Here is a 19,142-nt window from a genome sequence, read left to right as displayed (position 1 = left end):
GATTTCCCCCCTCATTTCCTCAACACTTCTGAGAATTATTTGTAAAGGAAAAATTAAATTAAACTTTATATTCGGCAAATATGAAGGTGGTTGTATAGAGTATAATCTTTGACAACCATTCCCCCACCTCTGATTTTATATTATGATCCTTGGGGCAAAGATTGACTGTTAGTAAATGAAATAAATACAGATTTATGCCTTGATGTTTTAAGGGAAATCTGAGAATTTATTAGACAGTTTTAAAGTATAACAATTAGATTATTAAATTTCTCTTTCTTTTGCACTACAAAGAAAAACAAAACAAAACAAAACATTGCTTTTTTCATGTCCCAAAGGATTAATTGAATTTTGGTAATAAATACTGAGTGACTTTTTGAATAATAGGCATATACATTTTTATATTTTCCCCACTTAGCAAAATTTATTAACAGAGGTAGCTCATATTCTTTGCCCCTAAAGTGAATTTATAAGACATCGATTTGTTTCAAGTCAGTTTTACTACAGATTAGATATTGTGGCCACATTCCAGAAACTCTGAGAGTTCTCTACTTGGTTTAGAACTTGTCCCAACATTTTTAAATGGCTACTGTATAGTGTATTCTGTTAGGAACTATTATAGGGAAAACAACCAAGTAAGGCTTTAAAATTAGTTTTGGAATGTAGGTTCAGAAAGTATAACAGTGGCAGGTTGAGATTCTGACTAATATTTAGATGGTTTCTCTTTATGCTATTTGCTCTTTTAAGGAAGTTTTCTCCTTTTACGCTTTTCGTTGACATTCTTAAAATTTTTGAGCTGCTAATTAGAAGGTAAATTGAAGCAATCTAGGGAATTTTTTTACTAAACTGATTTTTTTTCTTGAGTTAAAGCCTGAACATAATTAATAGTTAAACATAGAGCAATGTAACATTTGTACTATCGGTATCTTTCCAGCAAATATATAGTCTTTATATTTGTTTCTACATTTATCTTTATCTTCTAAAATGAAACTGTGAGTACTAATTCAAAAGGTACTAAAGTAGACTTTAAGGAACATTTTGGTATAAAATGTCATAATACACATTTTTATTTAAAAATGCCTTTTTATTTAAAAAAAAAAAACTCTAATCCTTTGCAAAAAGTACAATATGGTACAAATTTTTTAACCATTCAAAAATAACTCAAACATGTCTCTTTAAAATTAAAAAGATATCTGTTTAACTCCAAAAATATCAATGTAATAACATATCTTTGAGTTATTTTGCCTTGGAATCCATTTATCCCTTTACCAAGAAAAACATTCAATATGAATATGAGTTTTAATTAACATGATGTACAAGGTATCTTTTAGGTATTCTAAAATATCTTAATATAAACAATTATTTAATAGAAACATTTGACATTGTAGTATTGCATTAAGATAATCAAATGATTTGATAATATATGAAAAGTTAAACTACAAGATAAAATTTTCATTAATATTTTATTCTTAAAATACCCAAACCAAATTGCTTCTAAATAAGTAATTTAGTATTTCAGTTATAATCTCAAAAAATGATTTTTTTCAATTATTGAATTTCTGGACTTCATACAACAGTTATAAAAAGTCATTAAAAATAATTAGAAATATGGGACACAAAATGTCTTACCCCTGAGTTATACCCAGGTTTAGTATAATGGATACTCTAGAAGTATTGACAGGGCATTGCATTCATGATTTCATATTAATAAAGTAGCTGAAATTTAGAATATGTTATTATTAATTGGAAATACCTGCTCACACACAAAGACAATATTATTAGATTCTGTGAGTTTCTTTGAACTTATGGGGAAAAAAAAGGAAAATTTGAGACATAATTTAGATTAATCTGAAAGTTGAATTGAAATGAGCCAAGTACCAAAAATATCCCACCTTGTCTAAAAATTAGCAAAATGGCAGATAGAACTTTAGTTGTCGAATGCCAACATGGTGGCCATCTTCTATTGTTGTTTTACTTACTGTATCATCTGTCTATTGCTTTAAACTATTTCCATTAGGCAGAGCAGTTTTTTAATGTGTATCTTACGAGTTCTTTCACAAGGAAAAAAAAGAATAGTATGATCAGAGAGATTTGGGGAATGCTATTTTTTTGATAACCTTCAATACCTTGAAGTTCCCAGAGTTCTAACAGAGAAGACTTCTCTGTAACATACTATCTCTCAAAATACCACTTACCAATCATTACTTATTAATATTCTATGAGATAATACAGTGTTTGACATTCCTCCATATAAAATGTAGTCTGTTACTAACTACCTAATAATCTAGGGTATTTATAATCTATCTTCAATCTCTCTTGCCAACTTTGGTTTCATCAGGAAATCTGTACTCCAACCAGGATGAAATATGCACTTTTCCCTCCATTAATCCCCAAGACGTTTCTTTTTTGTGATTTTGCTCATGTTATTTCCTCCTTCCGGAATATCTGTTGCCCCTCCCTTCTTACTTGGGCACGTTCAAAACTAAGTGCATAGTAGGCGCTTCACACATAAACGATTTGCCAGTACGAGGTTCTACATTTGCAGCTATGCAACTGATGTATGAGGCTTGAACAAATATTGTTTTTAATGGCTTCTGGGCAAAGTACATTATGTCAGGCATTATTATGAAGCCAACAACCAAGATTTTATATATGTACCACGTGAGAAGGTCAGCACTGATTTTTTCAGGAGAAACAAAGATGGTCAAGCTAGATTTTATGGAGAGAGTAGGACATAAGTTATATTTCAACCAAATAATGCAGGCTGTTAACTTCTTGCAAATGTGACTGGAAGCTCTAAAATCATAGGACACCTGTCTGCAGTGAGTGGGAGGGCTTGGAAAGGAGATGGTTTGCTTTGTAGAGACACTCTACTTGTTTTTGTGGCTGAGAAACAGAAATGTCTATTTTGGATTGCTTTCTGAGCTATGATTCAATGATCCAACAGTTGTTTAAGGGCAGTAAATCTAAGATGAAAACACTTAGAATTGAATCTGTCTCTGCTTATTGTAATAGTAGGAAACTTATTTAACCTTTCTAGGCCTGTTTCTCCCTCTGACAATAAGAATAATACCAATTTCCTAGAGCCCATGCGTGAATGAATAATAACTGTATATAAATACACAAAAGATGGGCATGTAGTAAGCTCTCTATGTGTGGTAATATATTAATAATATTGCCTCTCTTCATTCTCTAGCTACTTTTTCTCAGACTAAGTCACAAGGAATTCAATAGCATTTTACAAATATTCACCACTTTGAGAGTCATGAAGCATTCTTAACTACCTATATTATTCTTGAAAACAATAAAATTCTAAATCATTGCCAAGGCCACATTTTAAAAGATAAAACATTTAATACGTAATGCATTATTGCCAGTTCAAATCCAGTTACAATGTAAAGGCATTATGTAATTCAATTTCTACCTTTGACTATTTCTTGTGGCTAGAAAATGTCCTGTTGTACATGGCAGCTCTAACCCTTCCCCTGTCTGATGTTTTCAGACATAATTTATTTTCAGTAAATTGATTTTGTTTTAAAAAATGTCTACCCAGCTCTTTATATGTTATAACCAGATCCTGTTTTAATGAGATAACTATAGATAAACATGGTTATATGTTCATGTCTCTTAAATAATACATTGAGATCATTCTGCTTACAACAATGTAATGAAAATAAATGTTATTTTGTTATTGAATAGAATTTCCATAATATAATGAGTTTCCTGAGATAAAAGCTTCAATGCTGAGTGAAATGTCGAACTAGGACACTGATCCTAATGGAGAGATGGCAAATAGTGTTCGTCTAGTGTACCAGCTGCAACTCATTGGAATTGACTTCCCGGATCCCTATGCTGAAAAGGATTGTCTAGCTCCATTCAGCCTTAGGAAGGAAGGAGAGTCATGCATGATGTTTATTAGTTTCAGATCAGGACGTAGTGAATTTCGAGCACATAGTCATCGGTCTTGTTCATATGAGATGCATGGTATCTATAATTCCTGGGGAAATGAAAAAAATATATGAAATACCTAGAATATTGTTCCTTCAGTATTGTAGTGACTGTTTAACTCCCTGACAAGAAAAAGGCACAAGGTAATCTGAATCACAGGTGGAGCTTTCTGTCTCTCTTCATTTCCCTTATAGCTTTCATGTCAGTCCTCTCTCCCATTCCTCTCCTCTGTCCACCTTCTCCTACTCTGCATTTAGATTCCCTTATTCCTTCATCTTTCTCTCCCACATCTCTTTCATGTTCCTTCCTTTTTCAACTTTTTGAGCCTCTACAGTATGCTTATCTATTAAGCCAGATGCCCAAGTAAATCAACAGTCTGTGCCAAATTAGAATGGTAGCATTGTTTGGTTGTATGTAATTGGTCATTTGCAATTAGTCCTGCTCACATAGAGGACTTCAGCCAGCTTTCCTGACCAGAATGTGGATGTTCCCAACTGCTATTTACTAACCTCCTCAACTGCCTAGCAAGTTGATTCATTTCTCACCCCAGACCGACAGGTTTGGAGAGCTAGCTACTTTAAAAATGCCCACGTGCTCATCTTTCCAACATGGCTCTCTTTCATGGAGAGTGAATTGCTGTTTGGGTTTCCTTGGAATGAATCTAGCACTTACCTGAATATTAACTCTTTTCCAAGCCCATTCTAAAGGTAATTTTTGCCATAATGCTGACCATATCCTAGAAGTAATGTTTATAGCAGAGGTTGTTTGTTTGTTTTAGGGCGAGGTGGTCAAAGGAATATTCTCAGGATATTTAGCGTTAGCCACTGGCCGTTATCTTGTCTCCGTGTTAGTCAAAACTAATAATAATTTCTCTTCTTTGGATTTTCTCAACTCTATATTTTTCAAGTAAAATTGCTATAAAACCTTATCTGTGGATGTTTTTGGAACTCATCAAAATAGGTATAAAATGTTTTATTGTGTATTTTGCACTTTATAAGCTTGTGTTTCCTTAAATATGATTTGGGTTTATTCAGATATTTTTCTACTTTTCTATCAACTGAACCCCTTCAATCCCATTTTACCATATTCTAATGAGGAAAATCAATTACACAGTAATCTTGTTCCCTATTTCATCAGCAGATACGTTGTTATTACTAGTAGGTAGTCCTATGGTTTGGTCTTAACTCTTCCTATTAAGTCTAAAAAGGAGAGAAGAAAATTATCTTCCGCCTCTCATATGTTGTGTTGGTGAAAGGTATGAGAAGCCTTTCCCTAATGAACAGGTTTTTTACTCTATAATAATTTTACTTATCCCCTCTGAAAATGAGTTTCTGAGCTTCTCTTACAAAGATGGGAAAGGCAGCGGAGAAAATCAGTCTGTTTTCTCTTGCAAGGATGTCACAGGTACAGAAAAGAGTCACAGTAGAGCATCCCTCGTTGGCCTAGAATCCGATGCCTTCTCTGCCACTTACTTAACCTGTCGTTGGGTCAATCTCTTAAGCTTTCTGACTATCAGGTTTTTGTTTTAATAATTTAGTTATCACAAAGGATTAAAAAGAAAAAGAAAGAGAACACATTTTTCTTTTACAAATAGAAAATGATTAAACAATATGTTCCATTCTGAGACCGTACATATATAAACCCAAGCCATTTCCTTGCTTCTCTACAAGTAATCATTCTTATAAATTTCTATCATTCTTTAACTTGCTTTTTCACCTACTGTGTTTTGAGTTGGGGTCATGTTAACACCTAACTAGGTTTATATATATTTTTTTATTTTTATAGCTTTATATTGAATGAATCATGTAAATAATTACTAATGATGAATATTCATATTATTTGCAGTTTTTATAACACGAAATGCTGTGATGAACATCCTTGCACACACATGTAAGAGGCTCTTTAAGGTTAATAACTAGAAATGAATTCGCTAGATTATAGGAATGTCAGTTTTTAAATCTTAATAAACATTGCCTAGTTGCCCTCAAAGTGGCTATATTGCTAAAGCATAAGAGATAGCATAAGAGATGTCCATTTCCCTAAAATCTTAACACTTGATATTATCAATTCTATGAAAATTTGACTTTTTTGCCAATTTTATCAAAAAATATATATTAGTAGCATTTTTTACTTCTGTTAAGACAATAAAATAATCAAGTTGAGCTTTCTAATAAATAATAATAATTAATTTTAAAAAGAACTTGAAATTTATTTGAGATTTAAGAGATCTCGGAGGCATTTTTCAAAAATAACATCGTTGGCCTAAGTCTTGGAGTTGTTTGATGAGTACAAAGACAGATTGCATAACGTGGTTAAATTTTCAGTGAGAGCTTTCACCTCTAACCTTTTTAGTGCAAGGGGGCTGTTATTTATGGAAGCATCCCTATAGAACTTATCACAAGACAGTTATGAAGATATAGGAATCCTGCCCCACTTACCTGGGTATCTTGACTTGGAGTTGTTCAACTTGCTTATACAGGAACCCGTTAATAAACATCCTTTCTGAGCCAAAAATGAAATTGCTTTATATACGGACGTTTCAAATGCACAAACAAATCACGCTGATTGATAACTTTGAAAATTAGCTCTTTAGGCAAGAAGGAGATGATAATAGCGTTTGTGGTTCTGTGAAAGTCTCCCAAGTGATTCAGGACATTTCCATAGCACATTTTCTCTGTCTGTTCTACACTTTGAAATGCTGAGTCATGAAACCCAGGAAAGCGAGTGTCCATGCAGCTTTCTTCCGGCTTCCCCGTGGGTCTGGCTGGCAGTGGTCAGGAAATTACTGCCTGGGTGCCAAGTCCAGCCCGAAGCTTGTTTTCGTAAGTTAAATCTTATCAGAACAACTGAGAAAAGCCCAGTTATTGATGTATTGTCTAGCTGCCTGTCCTACAAAGGCAGAGTTGAGAAGTTGTAACTACAAGACTACCTGATGCAAAGCCTAAAATACTTGCCGCCTGGCCCTTTATAGAAAAGGTTTACTGAGCCCTGGTCCACTATACATGTAGCCTGAAGTAGACTACATTCTGAAAGTCTGATGACTGGTTTGTGAATAGATACCTGGATCTTTGGTTTTTATTACTTTGAAACATTTAAACAGCCTTTAATAATTTTCTTGGCAGATGGATTATAATGGTGGGAGACATAATGAATTTTGTTTAGAAAATATATTCGTCCTAAGAGAGGTGAGGATTATAGTACAAGTACTTCTGAAAAACGCTTTAACTGGTGGAAAACACTAACTTAATGTCTTTTGTTTGCTATATTTTCTAATATATTACTGAAATAATATTTCCTTTAACTAGAAAAAAAGGAGCTATTATACACAGTAACACTTTAACTTTTAAAAGTAAAAAAAGACAGTTATGGATTTTTATCATGTTTAATGGTAAAAAAATTTGTCTTATGATTACTGAAAACATCTGTCCTTTTATCCCAGTAAATTAATTCATTAAGTTCAAAAAGACTTACTTAAAATAGCATTAAAATATTAGCATATTCATTGGCAAATAAATGTTTAATAATTATATTTTATATTTCCTCAATTCATAGTGACTGGCATTATGGTGGTAGATAAGTAAAATAGTCTCAGGAGATTTTACTAATTCGAGAAGATACTGCCAGCCTTATATCTTAGCAGCATACCTTAATCATTAAAAGGAACCGTAATCAAATCTCAAGAAACATATAATATTAATTTTGCTTTATATTTCCACACATCCAGTGTCCAATATACTTGTCTCAAAGTCATACACAAATACACACACACACACACACACACACACACACACACACACACACACAGCGCCCTTAACACTGTCAGGGAAAAAAAATTACACTGATGACTCTCATATTTAACAAATGAATAAGTTCTCAACCATGAAGAATTACACATTCGGGGACAATCAGATTTCAATATAAAACTAATGAGATGTCTGGAGACAAATCAGAAACTACTATTAGCAAATAACTAAAATAAAAACAGAAGTAATCACACCTGAAACAAATGCAAGTTATACCTCATGTAGAGACAGAACTTGCCCAGAAGTAGGTTACTGGCCCTAAACAAATAAAACCAGATTTCACTTTCAAAAGTTGTTGCAATTCTCCAGCTTCTACGAGTTCCTCTCATGTTGTTGGCCGTAATTGTATTTAGAGACCACACTAGTAAGAGTTTATGCTGACCAGAAAATAGGAGAGAACTCTGTTTCTTCTAATCCGTAGCCGAAAGACCTGGCATAAGTAGAAGTTGAACAAGGTTTTGCAATAAATGAGCATTGAGCAAATTATTGAAACAAATTATCGTACTAAAAATGCGTTCTTAGAAAAATGCCACAAAAATTAATGGGATTAGACTCAGCAGGAACGTCGAATTGTACACATTCTTTTTTATTTGTCATCACAGGCTCAACTTCACTGTGTCTCAACTTCCCCATTTGGAAAATGGGTATAATAATGCCACCTACCTTATAAGGTTAAGGTGAAAATTAAGAGTTATATATAAAACACTTAGACATTCTGATATATAGTGCTCCATCGGTCTTATCTGCTCATAGTAGAGTAGTAGTAGTAGTAGTAGTAGTAGTAGTAGTAGTAGTAATAGCAGTACTGATAGTAATAAACAAGTATTAGTGATCTAAATAAAGCATCTTTAGATGTCCCCAAATTTTCTAATTTAGAGAATAAATAAATGATACTAATATTAACAAATATGTTGTCTAGAATTTTCATTGTAAGTGAAATGTAAGCCATTCATTTATTCATTCGAGAAACACTAAGTAGACTTTGTCCTGCTTCTGGGCAGATATATAGGAGGAGAATATAGTAGTCTGTGCTCTGGATGATTTACAGCCCAGAAAGGGAAACAAATTATAAGCAAGTAATTTCAAAGCAATTCTATCCAAGATAGATGTAAGAACTATGAATAATAACTCGGTAGCAAATAACTAAAAACTGTTGCAAAGGGGACTTTATACCTGCATTTATCCTCTCAGCAGCCACACAAGGTCAGTCTTACCTTCCCCATTTTACACTTGGAAGAATCCGTGAGGTGGAATCACCAACCCAGAACTGTGCAGCCCTAGGGCGTGGCAAAGGCGGACCTGAACTTAGGTCTGCGGAGACCAAAGCCCACAGTTTTTCAGTTCCTCAGCCGTCGCTTGCCTGTCTGGGGGAGGCTGAGAGTGTTAGCCAGGACATCACTTAGCCCACGCCGTGCCTGCCCAACGACCCCGTGTCCGGACACCACAGATGGAGCAGAAAGGAGCACACGGAGAAGGCATCTCGTTTTCAGGCCGTTACTGCGATCTGTTCAGTCTGGCCTGGTTTCTTCTCAGTGCACATGTACGTACTAATTGCCGCGGCTCAGTGGTGTCATCGGAGATAATTGTGCCATGGTGAAGCGTCTAATCTTTCTTGAGTTTGGTAGACATCTTCAGCCGCGAGTCTAGCAGTATGATGAGTGATTGAAGTGTAGCTGCTGCTGCTTTTTGTGTAGCTAGTTGTTGACAGTATTGATTAATGACATATTTAAATAAAAAATGCTTTGAGTTGGAATTAAAAAAATATGTAAATATTCTCATCTACTGACTGGCTCCATTCAGACCAGACTCAAAAAAAGTAGGGCACTCCATCTTGGTGCCCCACCTTTGAAACCTGGAAGAGATCCCCGAATACAAATAGTGGAGCTTCGCCCCATTTCTTCTGTCTGTTTGGCGTCGATTAAACTACTCCACCTTCTGATTTGCAAAGTTTATAATTTAAAACTATCCACACATCTCCTGGGCCAAAGTGTGTTGATTTCTTGCACCATTATAAATATGTGACTCGGAACCGACGCATCACTCTCCACCAGGAGACTTTCATGAAGTCCAGAAACCTGCCTTCCCCTTCCTCCAAAACTATTACCCTGACCGCTTCTCGACGTTTTATTATGACTGTCTTCAACCGCACAATAACATAAAAATTATGCCGTGAACACCTAAAATCTCTGGAGATTTTGCTGTTAGATTTATTGTTAGATTTACTGTCTAACTTTGGTAACATGGTATTATCCTAATTTTTTTTTTCCTCACCCCATCTCAATCTTTAAAACAGAGAGAGAGAGGTGGTACGGAGGGAAGAGAAGGAGAGAGAGAGAAGGGAGGGAGGGAAGAAGGGAGGAACGAGGAGAGAGGGAGGGAGATACTAGGGATTAGAATTGACAAAGAGACAGGACTGTGGGCTTCAGAACCTATGTGACCCAGCTGTAAAGCTTGCTGTATGTGGCTCTAGGTCAGCCTCAGCACCCTCTAATTTCCTACTTGATGAAATGGGGATAGCAAATCCCACTCCAAAGATTGTTCTGCAGATTAAATAAGGTAATGTGTGTTAAAAACTTGGCACAGTCCCTAGCTCATATAAATACTTAATAAATGGTAGCTGTTTTAAATTATTATTATATAGCATGTATCTAGTTACTGAAGTACGTTAATATTTCACTTAAATTAATCTATGCTAAAGTGTGTTAAAATAGTTTGGACCTAAATGTTTTTTGGTGTTTTGTTTTTATTGTTTATTGGCTTTTTCTTTTTTTCCTAATTAATTTAACAAGCATTTCCCTTGATCCTCTCCAAGCTACTGAGGTGTTGTTACAGCCCTCAGCATCTCTGCCCTGAGGCTCAGCCAGTAAAGTTTTACTTCCAGTAAAGAGGACCAGGAACGCCTTGCAAACATGAGCAGCCCCACCCGACCCCACTGGAACCACACGGAACTGCTTCCCCGTGAAAGCTCTGGGCTTTTTCCCAAATGTTTCATTTGAAGGTGAAAGCCTTGTGCAAAATGTCACGCATGTGGCTCTCTCCCTACTAATCAGTTAATACAGAATACTGAAAGCGTTGCCTTCCAGGGCTGTCTTCCTTAATGGATTGTGACAATGCACTAATTTAAGCACAATCGGCCCAGCGTCTCTCCTTGGGGTAGGGGGGGTGGGGGGGACATTTCCACCAAGGGTACCCTGAGATTGCGGCTCGTCCAGGGCCGAGTTTGATTTATGAAATGAGACCTCGGAGCCCGGATTGAACAGATTGGCTTGCAGGAGACAGCTGTACTGGAGTTGCTGCTGCCAGGTATCGGTAGTGGGAACAGAGAAAAATGAACAGTGGGATAAAAATTCCTTTCCCAGTCCCTACTTATCAACATGAAACATCTGTTTCAGCTACAGTAGTTCCCAGTGGCAGTCAGAATTATTGATATGGCAAAATTGCTGCTTACATGCAGCACAATGCCATGCCCCCTCCGCCCTGCCCCTGGCTGCATTGTTATAATTCATTAGTGTACTAGTGCTACCAAAGACACCGGGTGTGTGAGAGAGGAGTAGTGCCAGGGCAATTGTGCAAATGGGGCGGGTGGGGAAGAGCGTTTTTTTCCAGAAGCAATAAATTTCTGCCTGCTGTTCTATTTTATTGTGGATGAACACAGTGATTATGCTGGTTAGAAAAGAAGCAATAAGCTTCTGTCTGTCTCCAATTGTTTTTAATATTCTTGTTTAATGGGAGAACATAGCTTTTATTTAAACTAAACATAATGGATGCGTTTTAAGATTTGGATCAGTTTTTTTTTTTTTTTTTTAAATCTTGCTATCTCATATGTTATGTAAGCACATGCTGCTATAAATAGGAAAACAAATATGCTTAGTTCAGCTTTTTGTTAGGCAAAATTTGATTAGGGATGTGCAAAAGCTGACGCTGTCAGCCAACACATAGCACCAGGGAGCAATACATACCATGTTAGAATGAAAATTAAGTGCATTTGTTATCAAAGAAACCGCTTTTGCAGAAACATACCAAGAAAGTTTACAGGCTCAAATAAATAGAACTTGAATTCCTTAATTTTAGTAATATCGCTTTATAATGCAAGGTGGTAAACGTGCATGTGAGTTCCCATGGCAGCTGAAGGATAATTAGAAGATTTTCTAACCAAGTGCTTATCATTCTTGGCTTATTCTAAGTAGCAGCAGAACAATGCAGAAAGAAATGGGGGGAAAAGCAAGAGCCCCCACTTACACAGATGCCCGACTTCCATAGGTACCCTAATTGTCTTTAACTCATAATTTTATTCGCCCTTTCCTATAAGGCATAGGTATGTCTCATAAAGGTGTACTATGAAAAAATTTGGTATGGGAAAACAAAATCCTTTACATTAATTTCCTAATTAAATTGTAATGTGGCCAATTCAGATGTGAAAGCTAAAGAACATAGGCAGTTCTATGGTGTTTGCCAACTGCTCATGCTGGGGTACTTAGCACTGGTCCTTGGGAGGAGAAGAAGAGAGAGTTTGGTGTTTCAGACAACAGTGAAATGAAGCACTGGCAATTAATGAACAGATCCCGCCCGTCCGCTGGGCACTGAAGAGGTTAAGAGACTCTGGTACTGACAACATGATAATGAGGATTTATGGTGAGCAGGAGGTGAAGGTGGGTAGGATGCTCCCAGGCCCCCATGCGTGGTGGCTCTAGGTCCTCTGCAGACACAAGACCTCAGCAGGAGTGGAGGTAGCCTCTGGACTGTAACAACAGCTGAGGTTGGCTAGGTCTGTGGCTGAGTGCACATGCCCTGAAGATATGTGAGTGTGTGAGTGTGTGTGGTAAAATTATATATTTTTTGTTATTTTGGTACTTTATAATTTCAGATATATACTAGGTTGAACCACATTTTCATTATGAAAAAAAATAAAATATTCCCTTTGATGAATATATAGGCATATAGGTGAATGAATGAGTGGATGGATGAATGGACCGGAAAAGCAGTTCATACAGCTTTCAAATACCCTTGCGTCATGGCTTCTGCCTCCTTCCCTATCTTTAAATACTATACCTCTTCTTTTTGCTCACTCTTTAAAAACTATTTTTATATATAAAAAAGCTTTTTTTTTTTTTTTTATTTCCCTGAAAAATGAAGCCCTTATTTTTAGCTCAGGGGCCTTTTTACTTGCTTCTCCTTATGATTGGAACACTCTTCCTGGCTTTTCACAAGGCTTGTTTTGATCGCCATTGAGCAAACAACCTAAATGACCCTTTCTCACCTCTCTTAACACCTACAGTCGTATTGTCCTGCTTTACTTTTCTCATAGCGCATTATTTTCAAAACTATCTTGTTTGTTTACCAGTTAATGACCTCTCTCCTGCTAAAATATAAGGACCTTGTCTAATTTCCTGTTATCTCCCTGGCACTAAAAACTGTGTCTTTTATTAATTTAAAAAATTAAATATTTTTTTGAATTTACAAGGAGTGGATGTAGGAAGTAAGCCTGTTAGAACCAGAAGCTGTTCTTTGACTTCTTCATACGTATGTTCTTGTGTTCCGAGGTCTGTGGATTCTCCTGAATTAGCAATTCTGAAGAAATAGCGACTGGTGGGAACATTAGGAAAGAAAGGAAGTGGCAATGGGCAGCAGATGATCTCAGCTCACAAGAGGAGCTGGGGTTCAAATTAGAATGTGTGTTCTCAGCGTTCCCCTCACCCTAAGTCAGCGTTAACTCAGTTTAGTGTTCACGACTTTTACTCTGTGCTAAATTAGATACCCTAATAGGTGGTATGAGTTATTAGTCAAAAACTAAGGATGTTTCTCTGTGGGGTATTACTATTAATATCACATCATATTTCACTATTCTGACTCTTTAATGTGTTGGTATCCATAGTTAATGTAATATTTTGCAAGAATATATGGTTTCCTATTTTTTATTTTAAAAATCGCTATTTTAAAAATGGTTGTAACTGCTTCCTTCTATATTAAAAAATGAATCACTAAACTCTTCCATAAAATGTGTTTCCTTTTCTGTGGAGGATGTCAATAAAATCATAAACATGTTCTTGGGAACAGAAGTATTTATCTGCACACACTAAATTCAAACCAGTTTAGTTTTCCCCGAGGGAGGCAAGTTCGCGTGTCGTTTCTCATATTTAAGTGACAATATCTTGACCTCAAGATTGTCAGAGACTCCCCACAGGACTCGGCCACGAGATTACTCTGGAGGAGCCTGTAATGAGCCCTGTGCACACACCACATGGTTTCAATTACAGCTTTATGGGACTAGACAGTGTGGTGCCGGGAAGGAACGACTGAAAACTATGCAGAGGGTCTTTGTCTTCATGGTTCAGGTACCTGGGCTGCTGCTTGCCGTATCTTCTTATACTTATTATTCACATTTGTTTCATCTCTGTGGAGACCCATCTCTGAAGTTAAGGGTTCTGTGTCAAAATAAGAGACACTGAAAAGAATAGCCCAGGTCGCCATTCCCATCCTGTAGTTCCGTTTCTTCCCTGGGCGTTCACACTCATTTGAGACCGTTGGGGTGACAGGTGCCAGAGAACAAGTTTTTCCTGAGGCTGCGGTCAGGGAAGGATTCCTCAAAATTTGATGAGGGGAGAGGATGGCTTTTTCTGTAACTTAAAAAGGATTAAATCAGAGCATAAAACATGACTACATAGTTCTTTGAAGAGGGATAATTCTGATTTATGGGGGTGGGGAACGCTTGGGTTTAATAAACTAATCAAATTGAAAACATCAGCTCATGTCAGTTAAGTGCTTGCTCTGGCTTCCGAGGAGGGTAATAGACTTCCCCCTCCACCCTCCACCCTCCAGAATTTTCTGAAGAGTTGACTCTGTTAATATACCTGCATTTAAAGCTGGAGACTTGATCCTAGACTGGAAAGTTCCATGAGGGAATGGTGTACTTATCATATGGTTCTCTCTTCTCTCACTAGTGAATTTCACATGCCTAGGACATAGTAAGAATTCACTGAGTATTAGGCAGACTTACTAGTAAAAATAAGTGCCCAATTTAACCTCCTCTCTCATGGTCGGGAATGGAAACCTGGAGGAAAGATGTGGGTAGCCCAGCGTGACAGAGCCAGTTTGTGGCAAAAAATGAGACTAGAACCCAGTTATGCTGTGGTTTTCCATTGTATCAGGAACAACCGATGTGGTAAAAGTGTAATGTTTTGGGAACTAGAAAAGAGAGTTAGGCATGCTCCTTATTCAAAATGGCCTCCTCATGTCACTTGAACCCTGGTGCTTGGATCTTTCTAGTTTGACACATCTGTACTGATAGTAAATCAAATTAACTGATGATAATGAGTTAAGAGTCTTATTTTCAGAGATCTATAAGGCAGCTGTGGGAATGTAAATGAAATTCCTGTAGATGGGTGGGGAGCTGGATGAGAAGGTGATCTCTCCGATAGCATGCCAGAATTTCCATGGATGGCGGAAGAAACATACATAGCACAAGAAAAGTGGGGTGAGAAACTGAAAACAGCAGAGAGAGAATTTGACAGAGTATTATAATTGATTTTGGAAGCATCAGTTCCTTATATAGCAGAGAGAAATGGAAGCTGGGAACAACAGGTTAAATGATTTTTAAAATAGAGCTTTAAAAGCTTTCCAGTTCATGTGGAGACTCAAAAATCCTCTTTCTAATGCACTTGTTTTCTTGAAATGGCCCACTATTTATGTCTCAGAAAACCCATCTTCCACCTCTCTGCCATCTTCTCTAATTGAAGAAAGAAAAGAAAGCATTAAGCATGCCTGGTCACTATTGTTTGAGTAATAAAGACATATCTATCATTTTCTCTTGATAATTAAACATAGCATTCTGAACATCTCTGAATCTTATTATAAAAAGAAAAGGAAACTTCTGAATGACTCTATCATTAAACGATTGTGTGACTTTGGACAAATCATAGTGAACTTTCTGTTCCTCAGTTTCTTCATTTCTAAAGAAGTCATTAAATCAGAGTCTCACCGAGATTCCTTTAATCTCTTTTATCTTCATGTAGTTGATAGGCCAGGGAGAGAATAAGCCCTAAAGTCCAAATTTGCCCTTAATTCAAGATCAAAAGAATGGATATTTAGGGACTAGAGTCATGAACTATAAATTAAGCCAATGCAAAAACACCAAAATTAGTTCAGCTGTCAACCCATCTAAACATTAAATTTTCTTCTGTGTAAATTTCAAAAGGGAAATGAATCTTTCAGTGTGTAGGAACTCTGATTCATGTCAGAATTTTCACTAGGTGAATCATATTCTAACCAATTACTAATATATATTAAAGTCTTCATTCCTATCTGTAATGGTTTTAAGCTTTATAAATTTCCATCTCTCCACTGCTTAGGGACATAGGTAATCAATGAAAATGTGTATTTCAAGAATACACATGTCCCCCAGATTGTAGTTTATCAAAGTCACTTTGAATCATTCCAATTGAATTTTCACTTCTTGTAAATCATCTATGTCTATAATCATATTATGAGGTCAGAGAAGGTCACCAAGAAAGGTATATTACAGGATTGGCAAGGGAGTCAGAGCAATGCCCTTGAGTCATTCCTCAGTAATGCAAGAACAGAATTTGTTCTTGGAAAGTAGTGGGGGTGGGAACATGCTTTTTTTTCCCTTTCCAACAGGCTTACTACTCACTCTCAAACCTGAATAGCTGTACTAGGCAAATAGATAACTGTTTCAAATGAGAGGAACTGCAGTTCAAACCAGCGTAAACATGAAAGGGAATTTCTTGGCTCCTGTAATTAGGAAGATCAGGGAGTGAATATGGATGGCTTTAGGCATGGCTAAATACTAGGATTTAAAGAACAATGACTTTAGGATCTCCACCCCCTCTTCCTTCCTCCCTACCTCCCTCCCTCTCTTCTTCCCCAACCACCCAACCACGGATTCTGTTTCCCTCTGTGTTACCTGTGCTGTCAGACCAGCTTCTCTTGGAATTTTGGCTAACAGTAACATCAGATCTATATCCTACCTTAGTTCAGCAAAAGTCCTGGAACGCTGATTGTCCTGGTATTAGGCACTTTCCATCCTTGAATCACCATGATTGCGATTATCCGGGCCTGGGTTATAAATCCATGACAGGAGGCTGAGATGGAGTCATCTCTTCTGAAAAGATGTTGACTGTTGACTAATGTTGGAGCAGGGAGGCTTCTTTAAAGAGTGCTGTCAACAGAAGTAAAAGAAGGGGTAGAAGTATGCACATGTCAGTGGCTGTTGTTCCTCCCCACCCACTGCCAAAAAAAAAAAAAAAGAATTTATGGTATTTAACCACGGGAGTGTGAAGCAGAACAATGTATGATCATAAATTAATCCGTAAGTCCCTTTGTAATCTTTCTGACTCTCAAATGTATCAGTTCTTTCTATATCCATACCATTCTTCCAAGTATTACACGGACCCATTAATGTTGATCTTTTTTTCCTTTTGAGAAGCCAAAGAAATTCCCTATTATACAGAGTCTCTTGTTCACTGAATAAACACTGGAGCAAAAAAATTTCTAAGTAGTGAAACTCAAAATACATGGTTTATCATTTGGATTCTGTTCTGAGGTCTGAAGTGAAAATATGGTTCTTCTTTGAAGTAGGTATCTTGTCTCAAAACAACTGAAATTATCAAATTTCCTGAAAAAAAAAAAAGCCATAAGTTGAAATAACTCATTTTTATGTGTCATAGGCATGGTGTATCCCCTTGTTGCTAATAGACATATATATTTTCCAAATATGTCTCTTGGGAACAAAATAAAACATTTCATTATCCATCTTTTTTTATTTTTTTTCAAGTAATGTCTCTGCCAGATATGGAATGCATGTAATTCACTGTTGCTTTTAATTTGTCAGTACATTAATTTTAGTTGATAAAGAAGTTAACTGAATCTTCTGTCCCAGTTATCTTTGATAATTCAAGTTCATTTGGCTCTTGCTTTTAAAGCCTGTCTGTGCCTCCCCAAATCTCCTTGGGTTTATATAGCTTTTAAGTTGTCATTGACCCAAGAGATCATTCAAGGGTGATTATACTTTTTGAGCTTGTTTGTATGCAACAGCCATAACCCTTTTTTTTATAAAGACACCCAGCTGCTCTTAGCTGCACCTTGACCTCCAACAGACTTTTATTACAAATCAATTTCATAGTTTCACTGTAAAATAATGTAGAGTGTCTCTGGTAGCAAGATAATGAGAGGGCACCAATTTATTGTCTTTAGGAGGTTAGAAAGAACAAATGGGTCATGAATTTTAAATGAATTTTGAGTAGTCTTACTAATTTTTTTCTCATTGGCTATCCTTAAGAGGGACCGTTGTGCCCTAAATTTTGAAGACAATATCCCTAATGTATGCCACACTGTTCTCTGGGCAGAATGGAGCAGAGGTGTTCATTCTTTGGTTGACAATCCTGAAATCTCAAAGGGGGCAGTTTGGAGGATGGCATGTCCTTGGAAGAGATGCTCACTGTGTCTGGTTGTTTATTTACGCTCTAGTCAAATGGGCCACGAACCACTTTGAGTATCCTAGGGAAAGGGAGGAAGACTTAATCTTTTAAATTTTGTAACCTAATGCCACAGGTAGATATCAATGTTTATGGTTTAGTCTATAGCAGGAACTTATACATAGTAGGTTCCCAATAAGCACTGATCAATCAAATTGAACTAAATCCAACTTGTTATTCTTTTCCTACTCTATTATTTTTTACTAAGTATATTTCTTGTTATGAAAACACATACACATCTATGATTTTTATTTACTATGCATTTGTTCTAGAGGTTTTACTATGTAGTTTTAGTAAAAACATCATTTTCAGATAAAATGTAGACTAGATGGAGGTAACTGGGCTTCAAACTGTTTATGCACTAAGATATTAATTTCCATTTCAGAGTATTCCTTTTTACGCAAGATGGAGGTTCTGCTTTCAATTTATTAGCTACATAAATGAGCTTATCTATTTCTAATTTTGACTTAATATAAAAAGCATCAAATTTTAGGTTTCATCCATCTAATTTTCATTTTGTGTAATTATTTGTGGTAAGCTGATTTTAGTTTGTGCCATCTGTTCCTCAGGTTCAGGCAGATAATATTAAAGGTATGTGTTCTCCAGAATCTGAATATCCACATCTATAAGTCACACTGCATCTCGGAGAAAGACTGTGGTTCATTCCTAGGCTGCTCCCTGAGAGAGTCACGTTACCAGGGCTACGTACAAGAGTGAGATACCCTCTGTCCCCTCTGCTGTTTCGAGTTGTGTTTTGAAGCGTGTGGTTTCTCCTCACGGGCCTTTCTTACCTTAGGCAAAAATGTAAAAATTATTTTGATAGCTTCTTCTCTCCTTAGCCTCAGAACCATCTTGGAAAGCCCTCTTCTTTTCTTTGATATCTCTATCAGTTCCTTCTAGAGTT

General features: G+C 36.5%; 1 protein-coding gene and 1 long non-coding RNA gene across 2 annotated transcripts in view; one reads left to right on the top strand and one right to left on the bottom strand.

The window, feature by feature from the left end:
* TENM2 (teneurin transmembrane protein 2) overlaps positions 1-19,142 on the top strand; it is an 876,941-nt gene that overhangs the window by 122,389 nt on the left and 735,410 nt on the right. The gene's annotated exons all lie outside the window — the stretch shown is intronic.
* Positions 14,279-16,917, bottom strand: LOC111737693. The gene is made up of 3 exons (XR_002779509.1): positions 16,733-16,917; positions 14,597-14,700; positions 14,279-14,362 (listed from the first exon to the last, which is right to left on the bottom strand). It is a non-coding gene; the product is annotated as an uncharacterized LOC111737693 (long non-coding RNA).

This window comes from Pteropus vampyrus, unplaced genomic scaffold (genome assembly GCF_000151845.1).
Source record: "Pteropus vampyrus isolate Shadow unplaced genomic scaffold, Pvam_2.0 Scaffold30, whole genome shotgun sequence".
Lineage (NCBI taxonomy): Eukaryota > Metazoa > Chordata > Mammalia > Chiroptera > Pteropodidae > Pteropus > Pteropus vampyrus.
Note: the sequence above shows the minus strand (reverse complement) of the source record. Positions and strands in the feature narration are given on the sequence as shown.